General features: G+C 40.8%; 2 pseudogenes; both read left to right on the top strand.

The window, feature by feature from the left end:
• The first annotated feature begins 2,181 nt into the window (after nt 1-2,181).
• On the top strand, nt 2,182-2,598 carry LOC149242746 (peptidyl-prolyl cis-trans isomerase CYP40 pseudogene; annotated as a pseudogene).
• A 5,607-nt stretch (nt 2,599-8,205) lies between these two features.
• On the top strand, nt 8,206-8,622 carry LOC149242745 (peptidyl-prolyl cis-trans isomerase CYP40 pseudogene; annotated as a pseudogene).
• Nucleotides 8,623-14,842: the final 6,220 nt, after the last annotated feature.

Here is a 14,842-nt window from a genome sequence, read left to right as displayed (position 1 = left end):
TCGTAGCGCGCTACGAAATTGGGGATTGGCTCGAGTTTTCAGCAGAAGGTTCATATACTAAATTGTGATGATAAGGTTCCTGCCCGAATGGTGCTTACTACTATTGACACTGCAGTGTTTAGAGCCACACCAGAGCCTTTTTGGTCCATCACAAACAGTTGTTCAGTTGCAGCTCATTAAGATTAATCTTCAAGAGGAATCATGTTTAATAATTACTTATTTTGTGGCTGAGGGCATTATGGTAAATCCTGGTGATGTTTTGCCTAATACTTCGGTGAACACTTTTTACTTCGGTCTCAAGGAAATTGACCTTACAATTTCGGTAGATGTAGTAAAGCTGGATCAAGACATTTGCAAAATTGTTGATGACTGTTTCACAGGAGCAAGTCTTCATGTTGAAAAATTAATTTTTATACAGTCATTATATTTGTCATTTGAACTTCTCAATCTTGAAAAAGTTTCAGTTTTCCTTTATGGAATGGCTAGCCTATTGATTCCAGTCAAAGAAAATGTTAGGGAGCGCATTTCCTGGAGTTGATGTGGAACTTTCAAATTACCCCCCCACCATTACCGAAGCGCGTGCTCAGCAAGTTTGTGCCAGTGTTACAGATAGGCAGCATTGTGTTTATTACTGCAGGGGATCACATTTTTCCTAGACTGGGATACACAGCACGTCCTCCTTGGTACTACTCTCTGAAACAGAAACGCTTTGGAGTTATCGCAACTACCTGGCTTCTTTGAAATGCATTGCAGTTGTTTCTTCAAGGCACAGGGGCTTTTGAAGTAATGTGTAATGGTGATCTTGTGTTTTCTAAGGTAAGAGAGAATAGGTTTCCAAGTGTTGGCAGCTCGTTGGGAGAAAAATATTAGCCTGCTCTAACTCTGCATTTGCTTTACAGATGACTGATATAGATGAAAATGTCGTGAATCTTATTAAGCACTTTGGTTCATTATTAATGCACATATTGAAGACATGAAAGTGAATTGTAAGGGAATATCTGCACTAGTATGAAGGGAATTTTAATTGGTGCTAGTTAGTAACATGGATTTTGGAACCAGAGAGTAGATGTCAGAGTGGTATGTGATGACTTATCATTGCAAAACCTGTGTACTAGTGTTTTCTGGTTCGATATCTGTGGCCTGGCGCAGTTATCATTTTCAGTGATTGCGGGAAAATGAGCTAGTTACGGGATGAGATCATGTATGATCCTCGGGAGCGAATTGAAATTGCCCAGAGTCATGTTTTCTACAGGCTTTCACTCCTAAGACAATTTCTGCAACGACAAAGGCATTGGATCCTGAATCTAAGGTAGTGCATATGTCATCTTCAGGTGTACATGATTGTGGGATCGCGTACGTGTCAGTCATGAGTTTTGACAAATGAAATGTTGAAGATGTGGCAAACGATATTAGCTGTTCGTTCATTAGCTCTGCCACCGACAAAAGACAGAGACACATGGTCGAAATTAGCTTATCGTTGCCAGAAAGGTGTTCATATTATTTAAGGTAATTCCGCCTTGATCAGATTGTCGCAGTATGATCCAGAATTACTACTCCAAATACAAACTGGTAACTGTTAGTGTGTTTGAGACCTATTGTGCATATCTGGAACGAGAAGTTGCTTTGGGAGGAGGTTATAAAATTAAGAGAATCAGAATCGCGTGGGAATACTTCACAGAGGAGCTACATCGTGAAACATGTCAAAAGATAAAGTCTCTTCATCTATATGACTGCCTGAGAGCTAATAAGTCAACAACAGCATGGGTGTTGAGGCTCGTGTGCCGTTTCTAGATAAGGAGTTTATCAATATTTCCATGGGAATTGATCCAGAGTGGAAGATGGTGCGGCCTGATCTTGGGCGCATTGAGAAGTGGAGACTGGTGATCCATCAAAGTTACATCAAGAAAGCGGAGAAGCGGGAGAAGGGGCATGTCATAGTTCAGCAGAGTCTCGAGGAACTTGTCGAGGATATGACCAAATTTCAGGACTTTGTGCATTGGCCCTCATACCGGCGCCCCCCTGCATTACAAAGTGCTTCCTTTCCATAGAGTTATCAAAGGTTTTATAATACAAGGTGGAGACATTTCAGTTCAAAATGGTACAGGGGGTGAATCAATATATGGATTAAAGTGTGATGATGAAAACATTCAACTGAAACATGAGCGCAGAGGAATGTTGTCAATGTCAAACTCTGGACCTAATACAAATGTCTCTCAATTTTTCATCACAACAACAAGGACTTCCCATCTGGATGGAAAGCGTGTTGTCTTTGGGAAGGTAATTAAAGGCATGGGAGTTGTGCGTGGCAATGAGAATACTCCCACAGAAAGTAGTGACTGCCCTTCTCTAGATGTGGTAATTTCAGATTGTGGGGAGATCCCAGAAGGATCAGATGATGGAATAGCTAATTTCTTCAAAGATGGAGATATGTATCCAGACTGGCCAGCTGATCTTGATGAGAAATCTGCAGAAATTTCATGGTGCATGAATACAGTAGATTCTGCGAAATGTTTTGGGAATGAAAATTACAAGAAAGGGGATTATAAGATGGCTTTAAGAAAATACAGAAAGGCATTGCGCTATCTTGACATTTACTAGGAGAAAGAAGGCCGTGATGAAGTTGATATAAATGATGAAGTGCACTACCTGATTCGAGATCTGGTGATGCATATGCATGAACAGGAGCAAGACCTAAAGAATAACATTATTGGTTTTCTTACCAACATATCGGTCCCTGGAGCAGCAGTGACTGTTTGAACCAATAGAATGACATATGAATAAAGTTGCATCACCAAAGGTTGAACGGATCACTGTATAGGTCCTTCTATTGGTTCTGTTTGTTACTTGTCGTTAGAATTCATGTTGGGTTTTCATTAGTGGCTGTTTGGAGGACACTGACATGAATACAGTCATCAATTACAACTACAGGATACCAATCATATTCATAAGCAGAGCTATGATTTTATGATGTTCGATCTTCTTTAAAATGATGATGATGATGGATCAATGATAATGCGGCAGTACATGACATCATTACAACACCCATACTACAACTGCAATGAAATTAAGTGAAAGTTATGTTTTGCAAGAACCTGTACCAGCCCCAGTGTTATCCAGAATATAGTAATGTTGTAAAGAGGAGGTTCAGTAATGAAGACTGTGAAGTGGAGCGAGCCCTGGTTTTGTAGACCTGGGGAAGTAGATCAAGATAAGAAAATCAGAGTGTTACCTTCCTCAAGCCACATTCTAGGATGTGTTTCAAGGTGCACTTTCTTCATAGTAGCATTGATATTGAACAAGTAACAAGAGAAACTACAGGTCAATTTGTTTTCTTTCTATTGAAAGCTGCAGCTTTAGAGGTGGTACAAAGGACTTCTGAAGCAAAATTTCCAGTAGTATGGAGGGGTATACAAGGACTTGGGTTGCTTAAATGCCCACCTTTTAGCTGGTTGCAGAGGTGGACTTCATTCAGACTTCTTGCTAAGAGCACACAGGAATTCTCAAGATTCATTTGCTACGGAACAAATAGAGGTTGTTAACAGCAGTTTCGTAGCGCGCTACGAAACTGCTGTAGGTGGTGATTTTAAACGCAGAGCAGCTATTGTGATACTGTGAGCGAGATTTGTGGGAGAGAGACATCTGTCTATCAATATCACCTACAGCACATCAGAAACATGGCAGCATTCCATACCTAGGGTTATTAAAAGAGCTGGGACATGTTGCTGAACTTTCGAAGGATGGTAGGAGACAGGGACCTTAAAAATAGGTGTTTTGATCCTGATGATAAATGATCCATCAGCGCTAACAGGTATCCAAAGTCAGCATTCCTTACATCTTTAGCTCAGCTATCTCAGCCTAACTGAACGAGGAAAGCTGTCAAGGATCCAAGAAGAATCAAGCATACGAGGAGAATGGAATTAGTGTTTTAGTTTGATTAGGATTTTGTGTAATTACAGCTCAGCATGTTTGTAATTAATGAATTAGTTAAATAGCATGCAGGAGTAGTTAATAGGGCCTTCGAGCTCGCTCTAGAGAGGGAATAAGGTATTCCTATAAAGGGATGAAATTAGGATGTAATAGGGGTTGGAGATTTTATACAAAAACAGAGTTTTATTTGGGTCAATGTAAAAGACTTATTACAGTAATAGTAAAATAGCTGTTGTTTCTTCTCAAGATTCTCGATGGATTATTTTGTTCAAATGTGATGGTGGTTTATTCTCTTAATGTTCTTTTACAGCCTTGTTACAGCATAATCACTCAGAATTCATGTTTAATGCTCTGAATTCCTGTATGCTTGGCAAGCTGTGGTTTATGTAAAGTATGTTTGAACATCTGATGCAAAGAGCCTTGACTTCCATGAAATGACTGTGCTTTTGTTTACTAAATGTGTGAGACTCCATAGCCCAATGAAGACTAATTTGATATGTGTCCAACCAGCTTTGTTTTCATAAATGTGTGAAGAGTTAGCCATCTGTTGTTGTGATTGATTTTTATCAAAAGTCTGTGAGAGAGCCCTCTCTGACTAAGGAGGCTAATCCTTAGTCTAAAGTCTGGTTGAAAGAGTTACATGAAATCTTGCTTGGCTGCAGCCCTTAGTACTGATTTTGTGATAACATTTTGGTGCGTCTGCCGGGAGCCTGAAGCTTACTCTCTCCCGTAATTTTAAGAGTGAATTTCTGAAGGTAGCAGGAGTTTAAAGAGGTTTTTCGAGGCTGCAAATCTACCTTGGCGACTCCATTGTGAAGAATTCAAAGTTCATACATTCATGGTGATTCCACTGGAGTTATGAAAGACCCAGAAGTTGTCATTCTTTGTTCAAGGTATGCATGCATAGATTTCTCAGGAATTCATGGTTTCCCAAATCATTTTCCCATGGATGCATATTTTCTAAGGAATGGTCCCAAATACAACGGAGAAGATTTGAGTTTAACCTTGAATCATATATCAGATTTTTGTGAATTTTTAGAGCTTCTGAGAGTTAAACATGAGGATGTTTGTATAAGGTTATTCTATGATTCACTTCAAGGGAAGTGCAAACAGTGGGCTGAATGCTTGCCTGCCAAATCCATTAAGTCATTTCAAGACCTTTGGCTCATGTTTTTGGAGGAATGGATAGATAGGTCAGAGTTGGTGGCAGACTCTCCCTCAGTTGAAGGTTTCAAACAATGGAATGATGATCATAGTAAAGAAGAAACAAATGAATCTTTTTCTTTGTCATTATCCTCATATCTAAAATCTTTTGACTGCAAGGCAAAGGATAGGATGAGATTTTTGGATGAGTTTGCCAAAGACATTGAGAAAGAAATTGAAGGTTTAGAAGGACAAATTCAGGCATACAATTTTCATGATCATGATCATTATTCTCCGAAGTTTTCTATGACAGAACGCAAGGAGACTATGCTGGTTCCTTTCTCTTTCACGATTGAGGAACTGAACACTGTGGTTGAAGGTCATCTTGCACAGCCGGAAAGTTACAAGAGAAATCAAGCTGATCATCTATTCTGGGATCCTGTAGCTGATTACATGGAAGAGTTTTACTCTCCAGTATTTCAGTTTTTCAAAGAAGATCAGAAACAATTTCAGTGGCAGCGGTCATCACACTATCATATTGGCCCTGAACTCTGATGCAGTCAAAGAAGTCAAATGTCAGATAAAACAGAGGATTGGTTACATTGGAAATTTCATATTGATTGAACAGAAAGAAGTTGAAATGGTTAGGGTAGGTAGGTAGAGGTAAATGCAAATAAGCTCAAGGTTAACTGAGCATTTCTTTTTTCAGTAGATGTAGCTTTCTTTCTCCTACAGTCATGCTGGTCAGGCAAATTTCTGTTTGTCAAATAAATTTTATAAGGCACTGGAACTGCAGGTTCTTAGTGTACCACAAGGGCACACTATCCCAAGTGGAGCCACTGTTATGATTGAAAATGCTGTTGCCAAAATTTTTTTAGCCTAGCTTAAAGACAGGGTGTTTTCGCAGCGCCAGAATTCTTTTAGCAGTTTCGCAGCGCTACATGTTTAGGCGGTTTCGTAGCGCGCTACGAAATTGGGGATTGGCTCGAGTTTTCAGCAGAAGGTTCATATACTAAATTTTGATGATAAGGTTCCTGCCCGAATGGTGCTTACTACTATTGACACTGCAGTGTTTAGAGCCACACCAGAGCCTTTTTGGTCCATCACAAACAGTTGTTCAGTTGCAGCTCATTAAGATTAATCTTCAAGAGGAATCATGTTTAATAATTACTTCTTTTGTGGCTGAGGGCATTATGGTAAATCCTGGTGATGTTTTGCCTAATACTTCGGTGAACACTTTTTACTTCGGTCTCAAGGAAATTGACCTTACAATTCCGGTAGATGTAGTAAAGCTGGATCAAGACATTTGCAAAATTGTTGATGACTGTTTCACAGGAGCAAGTCTTCATGTTGAAAAATTGATTTTTATACAGTCATTATATTTGTCATTTGAACTTCTCAATCTTGAAAAAGTTTCAGTTTTCCTTTATGGAATGGCTAGCCTATTGATTCCAGTCAAAGAAAATGTTAGGGAGCGCATTTCCTGGAGTTGATGTGGAACTTTCAAATTACCCCCCCACCATTACCGAAGCGCGTGCTCAGCAAGTTTGTGCCAGTGTTACAGATAGGCAGCATTGTGTTTATTACTGCAGGGGATCACATTTTTCCTAGACTGGGATACACAGCACCTCCTCCTTGGTACTACTCTCTGAAACAGAAATGCTTTGGAGTTATCGCAACTACCTGGCTTCTTCGAAATGCATTGCAGTCATTTCTTCAAGGCACAGGGGCTTTTGAAGTAATGTGTAATGGTGATCTTGTGTTTTCTAAGCTAAGAGAGAATAGGTTTCCAAGTGTTGGCAGCTCGTTGGGAGCAAAATATTAGCCTGCTCTAACTCTGCATTTGCTTTACAGATGACTGATATAGATGAAAATGTCGTGAATCTTATCAAGCACGTTGGTTCATTATTAATGCACATATTGAAGACATGAAAGTGAATTGTAAGGGAATATCTGCACTAGTATGAAGGGAATTTTAATTGGTGTTAGTTAGTAACATGGATTTTGGAACCAGAGAGTAGATGTCAGAGTGGTATGTGATGATTTATCATTGCAAAACCTGTGTACTAGTGTTTTCTGGTTCGATATCTGTGGCCTGGCGCAGTTATCATTTTCAGTGATTGTGGGAAAATGAGCTAGTTACAGGATGAGATCATGTATGATCCTTGGGAGCGAATTGAAATTGCCCAGAGTCATGTTTTCTACAGGCTTTCACTCCTAAGACAATTTCTGCAACGACAAAGGCATTGGATCCTGAATCTAAGGTAGTGCATATGTCATCTTCAGGTGTACATGATTGTGGGATCGCGTACGTGTCAGTCATGAGTTTTGACAAACGAAATGTTGAATATGTGGCAAACGATATTAGTTGTTCGTTCATTAGCTCTGCCACCGACAAAAGACAGAGACACATGGTCGAAATTAGCTTATCGTTGCCAGAAAGGTGTTCATATTATTTAAGGTAATTCCGCCTTGATCAGATTGTCGCAGTATGATCCAGAATTACTACTCCAAATACAAACTGGTAACTGTTAGTGTGTTTGAGACCTATTGTGCATATCTGGAACGAGAAGTTGCTTTGGGAGGAGGTTATAAAATTGAGAGAAACAGAATCGCGTGGGAATACTTCACAGAGGAGCTACATCGTGAAACATGTCAAAAGATAAAGTCTCTTCATCTATATGACTGCCTAGAGCTAATAAGTCAACAACAGCATGGGTGTTGAGGCTCGTGTGCCATTTCTAGATAAGGAGTTTATCAATATTTCCATGGGAATTGATCCAGAGTGGAAGATGGTGCGGCCTGATCTTGGGCGCATTGAGAAGTGGAGACTGGTGATCCATCAAAGTTACATCAAGAAAGTGGAGAAGCGGGAGAAGGGGCATGTCATAGTTCAGCAGAGTCTCGAGGAACTTGTCGAGGATATGACCAAATTTCAGGACTTTGTGCATTGGCCCTCATACCGACGCCCCCCTGCATTACAAAGTGCTTCCTTTCCATAGAGTTATCAAAGGTTTTATAATACAAGGTGGAGACATTTCAGTTCAAAATGTTACAGGGGGTGAATCAATATATGGATTAAAGTTTGATGATGAAAACATTCAACTGAAACATGAGCACAGAGGAATGTTGTCAATGGCAAACTCTGGACCTAATACAAATGTCTCTCAATTTTTCATCACAACAACAAGGACTTCCCATCTGGATGGAAAGCATGTTGTCTTTGGGAAGGTAATTAAAGGCATGGGAGTTGTGCGTGGCAATGAGCATACTCCCACAGAAAGTAGTGACCGCCCTTCTCTAGATGTGGTAATTTCAGATTGTGGGGAGATCCCAGAAGGATCAGATGATGGAATAGCTAATTTCTTCAAAGATGGAGATTTGTATCCAGACTGGCCAACTGATCTTGATGAGAAATCTGCAGAAATTTCATGGTGGATGAATACAGTAGATTCTGCGAAATGTTTTGGGAATGAAAGTTACAAGAAAGGGGATTATAAGATGGCTTTAAGAAAATACAGAAAGGCATTGCGCTATCTTGACATTTACTAGGAGAAAGAAGGTCGTGATGAAGTTGATATAAATGATGAAGTGCACTACCTGATTCGAGATCTGGTGATGCATACGCATGAACAGGAGCAAGACCTAAAGAATAACATTATTGGTTTTCTTACCAACATATCGGTCCTTGGAGCAGCAGTGACTGTTTGAACCAATAGAATGACATATGAATAAAGTTGCATCACCAAAGGTTGAACGGATCACTGTATAGGTCCTTCTATTGGTTCTGTTTGTTACTTGTCGTTAGAATTCATGTTGGGTTTTCATTAGTGGCTGTTTGGAGGACACTGACATGAATACAGTCATCAATTACAACTACAGGATACCAATCATATTCATAAGCAGAGCTATGATTTTATGATGTTCGATCTTCTTTAAAATGATGATGATGATGGATCAATGATAATGCGGTAGTACATGACATCATTACAACACCCATACTACAACTGCAATGAAATTAAGTGAAAGTTATGTTTTGCAAGAACCTGTACCAGCCCCAGTGTTATGCAGAATCTAGTAATGTTGTAAAGAGGAGGTTCAGTAATGAAGACTGTGAAGTGGAGCGAGCCCTGGTTTTGTAGGCCTGGGGAAGTAGATCAAGATAAGAAAATCAGAGTGTTACCTTCCTCAAGCCACATTCTAGGATGTGTTTCAAGGTCCACGTTCTTCATAGTAGCATTGATATTGAACAAGTAACAAGAGAAACTACAGGTCAATTTGTTTTCTTTCTATTGAAAGTTGCAGCTTTAGAGGTGGTACGGAGGACTTCTGAAGCAAAATTTCCAGTAGTATGGAGGGGTATACAAGGACTTGGGTTGCTTAAATGCCCACCTTTTAGCTGGTTGCAGAGGTGGACTTCATTCAGACTTCTTGCTAAGAGCACACAGGAATTCTCAAGATTCATTTGCTACGGAACAAATAGAGGTTGTTAACAGCAGTTTCGTAGCGCGCTACGAAACTGCTGTAGGTGGTGATTTTAAACGCAGAGCAGCTATTGTGATACTGTGAGCGAGATTTGTGGGAGAGAGACATCTGTCTATCAATATCACCTACAGCACATCAGAAACATGGCAGCATTCCATACCTGGGGTTATTAAAAGAGCTGGGACATGTTGCTGAACTTTCGAAGGATGGTAGGAGACAGGGACCTTAAAAATAGGTGTTTTGATCCTGATGATAAATGATCCATCAGCGCTAACAGGTATCCAAAGTCAACGTTCCTTGCATCTTTAGCTCAGCTATCTCAACCTAACTGAAGGAGGACAACTGTCAAGGATCCAAGAAGAATCAAGCATACGAGGAGAATGGAATTAGTGTTTTAGTTTGATTAGGATTTTGTGTAATTACAGCTCAGCATGTTTGTAATTAATGAATTAGTTAAATAGCATGTAGGAGTAGTTAATAGGGCCTTCAAGCTCGCTCTATAGAGGGAAGAAGGTATTCCTATAAAGGGATGAAATTAGGATGTAATAGGGGTTGGAGATTTTATACAAAAAAAGAGTTTTATTTGGGTCAATGTAAAAGACTTATTACAGTAATAGTAAAACAGCTGTTGTTTCTTCTCAAGATTCTCGATGGATTATTTTGTTCAAATGTGATGGTGGTTTATTCTCTTAATGTTCTTTTACAGCCTTGTTACAGCATAATCACTCAGAATTCATGTTTAATGCTCTGACTTCCTGTATGCTTGGCAAGTTGTGGTTTATGTAAAGTATGTTTGAACATCTGATGCAAAGAGCCTTGACTTCCATGAAATGGCTGTGCTTTTGTTTACTAAATGTGTGAGACTCCATAGCCCAATGAAGACTAATTTGATATGTGTCCAACCAACTTTGTTTTCATAAATGTGTGAAGAGTTAGCCATCTGTTGTTGTGATTGATTTTTATCAAAAGTCTGTGAGAGAGCCCTCTCTGACTAAGGAGGCTAATCCTTAGTCTAAAGTCTGGTTGAAAGAGTTACATGAAATCTTGCTTGGCTGCAGCCCTTAGTACTGATTTTGTGATAACAATACAGAAAGTAAATATTCTTATGTTGAAAAACTAGTGCTTGCAGCTGTTCAAGCGATTCAAAGATTTCGACATTATGTCCTCTTTCGGAAAACTACCATTTTATCAGATTGCAACCCCATGACTTATATACTGTCGTGACAGTTGCTGGGGGGCAAATATTCAAAATGGATAGCGATCCTTCAAGAGTTTGATCTGGAATTTTTAAAATCCAAATCAAAGAAAGCTCTAGTTTTCGCAGAATTATTGTGCGATCTCCCATCGTCGTCCAACGATGAAACATCCGAAGAATCAATCGTGGACGAGAATTTGTTTCTGATATCTGCAAGCAATGAGTGGTATGGAGATATCATAATTTATCTCCAAACCCAAAAGTTCAGGCCTAACACCTCTCGCTCTTAACAGAAACGTATACGATACCAAGCTAAAGACTACATGATCGTCGGTGATACGCTTTACCGTCGTGGTATCGATACAGTTATGAGGAGGTGCCTTACCCATGAGTAGGCCAAAAAAGCCCTGAATGAGTGTCATTCAGGCGCGTGTGGGGGGCATCAATCTGGATATGCAACAACACAAAAAATCTTACGAGCAGGATACTTCTGGCCAACCATGTTCAAAGATTGCATAATCGCAGTCAGAAGTTGCCATGCATGTCAGATTTTTGATAGCAAAACCAGAAGACCACCCGCACCTTTAAGCCAATAGTTGTTGTTGGGCCTTTTGCCAAATGGGGCATCGATTTCATGCAATGTAACCCCACCTCGACCGGGGGGCATGGGTATATTATAGTCGTCGTTGACTATTTTACCAAATGGGCCGAGGCGATGCCTACATTGGATAACACTTGTGAAACAGCTGCCCTTTTCTTTTTCAATCATGTAGTCGCCAGGTTCGGCGTACCGCAGGCTATAGTTACAGATCATGGATTGCATTTTCGCAATCACATGATGGTTGAATTAGCTGCCAAGCTAGGGCTATCTCACGACAACTCTACCTCGTATTATCTGCAAGCCAACGAACAAGTTGAAGCAATCAACAAGGTCCTGAAGCGTATGTTGCAAAGGATGATCGGGGTTCACAAAAGAAGGTGGCACCTAATCCTGTACTCAGCCTTGTGGGCTTACCAAAAATCGGTAAAGAATGCGACTGGGTTCACATGTTTCCAATTGGTGTATGGCCTGGAGGCAGTCTTACCAGTCCAGTGTGAAATTTCGTCTCTTAAACTCGCAATTGACCTCCTCCCCGGAACTTCAGAGGAAGAGGCACATTTCTTGGAATTAATCCAATTGGATGAAACCCGTCGTGACGCCGCTTTGGCTAATGAATCCCATAAGAAACGAGTCAAGGCGCAGTTTGAAAAAAATGTCAAACCCCGTCTCTTCTGAGAAGGTGACTTGGTCTTGCTTTACGACCAAGAATCCGATAAATTGGGAGCAGGAAAATTCAATTCTTTGTGGATGGGCCCCTATATTGTTAAACGAGTGTTAGCAAAAGGAGCCTACGAGTTAATGGATTATGACAGAATTCCACTGGCGCAACCCCGCAACGGGTTGCACCTCAAGCGTTGCTATGCCTAAATAGTAACCTGTGTGCTTTTGTTGTATTTTTTTTTCGCTAAAGTGTTTGTTTTGGTCGAGTAATTCCCCTCTATTTTACATTTATTGCAGATGTCGAACCTTTCTGATACATGTGTGGGATATGCTGACGGAGCAAGTCGTAGTTCGCAGAACCTGTCCTCCGTGGCCTGGGCCATTTTTGATCCAAGCGGCGAGTTAGTGAGTTTTAGAGGTGTGTGTATTAGGAAATCAACGAATAATATCGCTGAGTATAGCGCGTTGATAGAACTCCTCTCTGATGCCATTACCCATGGTATACGCCGACTAATCGTCAGGCTAGACTCACAACTCGTGATACTACAACTCAATGGTATACATTCTGTCCGCAATCCAGCTATTTATCGAATGTTTCTAAGGGTTAAGATTTTGGAAAGACAGTTTGATTCAATTCAATACCAACATATTTCCAGGAACTTAAACACATTAACCGATTCATTAGCAAATTATGTATTAGATAGACATTTGCGACATTTATAAAGAGAAATGCATCATCAATGTTATGCAAGTGGATCATGCAACTCAACCAGAATAAACCTCGAAAATCAATATATATATATATATATATATAGATAAGTTGTTTATCATTTACACATAATGTTTGGAAACCAAGACAAAAATTGGTCGCATGACCCAAAAACTCAAAAGTGCTAGGGGGCACCCTAGCCTAGTGATGCTCATGATAGCACATCACGGCCTGTGCAATCATGCGCAAGAGACGAGTCCATCGTCTAGGCACACCAGTAGTATGTCGCTGCAACTATAAGGGTAACTCATCTATCCGTACATCCGGAATACCGAGAGTAAGGCTCTCAACCTGCTCCTGCACAGCTGTAAGGGTCTCGGCTATGTCAAGGTCGTGAAGGATCACCCTCCCAGCAGGCTCCCCTGCTGGGGCAGCGACTGGCAGTCTCGGACGAACTGCTAGATGAACAGGACCAACATCTGCATGCACACAAGAGTTTGATTAAAAATCTTGACAGAACAAAGCACAGCAACATTATGAATAAAAACAGTAAACAGTGATATGGTCAGAGATTTTACCAATAGTGCCCCACTGTTCGCCATCCGGTAACACCAAATCTGGATCACCTCGGAAATCCATGCCCACATATGGATACTCGGAAAAGACCATCTCCTGGCGCTCGAACCACCTGAAGAAGGTATCAATGAAAGTAATCTGAGGTTGACCAGCATGCCTAGACATGTGATCGACCCATCTCTGCATGCGTCGCTCGGTCGGAGAAGGCAAGTCGAGCGCAATATACTGAGGCTGCATCAGTGGTATTTTCTCCAAGGCAAAGGCAGTCAGAATAGAACCAAATCCAAAGTTCTTCAGCTTCCCGTCCTTTACCTTGGTCAATTGACTTTTCATCTGAACAAGTACTGCATCACACCAGTTGAATACTTTCGGTTGGAGACACTCCAAGGCATGTTGCACGTAAGACCTGTTGACGACATGAAGAGATGCACTACCGGCCATCCTACCGATAGTATACAGAATGGACCTGAGAGACCTGTCAGTAATCTCACGGATAACAACCTTGCCTTCTCTGCTCGGCTGGGAACCTTCCCTGCAATACTGGCGAACATAGTCTCTCACGGAGTCATTCCCCCGGGCCGAACCTGACAAAGAAATGGTGGCACCCCGCCTTGACAACCCAGTCAAGAAGTAAATGTCTATGATGGTCAAGGGGATGGATTTTCCCCTAATCTGGAATACTTGGTTGATGGGATCCCAAGCATCAAACATGTACTGCAGTAAAGAGATCTGTGCTCTCATGCTAGATATACGGAAAAACTTCAGCAGGCCACAGTTCCGCAGCGCGTTCACCGTGACAGGGTCATGGAGAGCAATCATATCTTCTTCTTCATGTTCTCGTTCTCGTCATGTAAGGGACATTTTGCTCAAAGATCCCTGCAAAACAAACAAGAGAATGAGTAAGATCCTAGATTTGATGAGAAACTGGCAAAATTTCATCAAAAACTGTGCCAAAAAATCATTTTTCTAAGCCCAACGCAGGTAGACAGTGTCCCACTTGCATTGAAGGTCAAGCTGCCTCAAGGCAGCTTGACATTCAACGCAGGTTTCGAGTGGACAACCTGTGTTGATGACAGGGCACCTTGGCAAAACCCCAGGTGCTCAGAAAGACTGGGAAACAGGCACAGAATGGAAAAATGAAACCATGAAAAGAAAGAGCTAGGGTTTAGCTCCTACCTGGTCCAAACGGCGCCAAGAATCGTCCACAGAATCTCCCGAAATCAGCTGGTGAAAATCAAGGGGGAAGAGGCACCTCCAAAGCTCCAACAAACCAAGTTCAAATGAAATGGTAAAATGAGAGGTAAAAACACTTTTTAATTGCTTTTTACGTAGTTCAAAGTGGAATATTAAGGTTTTTTATCTCATGTTATGTATTTCTAACTAAGTTTGATGCAGCAATTGAGAATGCAGTACTATCCGTGAAAAGAGAAAAGCTAGTTATGGTAAAAAATCAAAATTTGACTGGTATAAACGAGCAGTTTTAGCATAAAGTTCATGCTCGTTAAAAAATAAACGCAAGATCCGAGAAGTTTTAACGTGGAATTCA

The sequence above is a fragment of the Pinus tabuliformis genome, chromosome 8 (assembly GCF_031772625.1).
Source record: "Pinus tabuliformis cultivar Carrire ecotype Pingquan chromosome 8, CPIR1, whole genome shotgun sequence".
NCBI classification, from domain to species: Eukaryota; Viridiplantae; Streptophyta; class Pinopsida; order Pinales; family Pinaceae; genus Pinus; species Pinus tabuliformis.
This window is presented reverse-complemented; position numbering and strand designations above follow the sequence as displayed.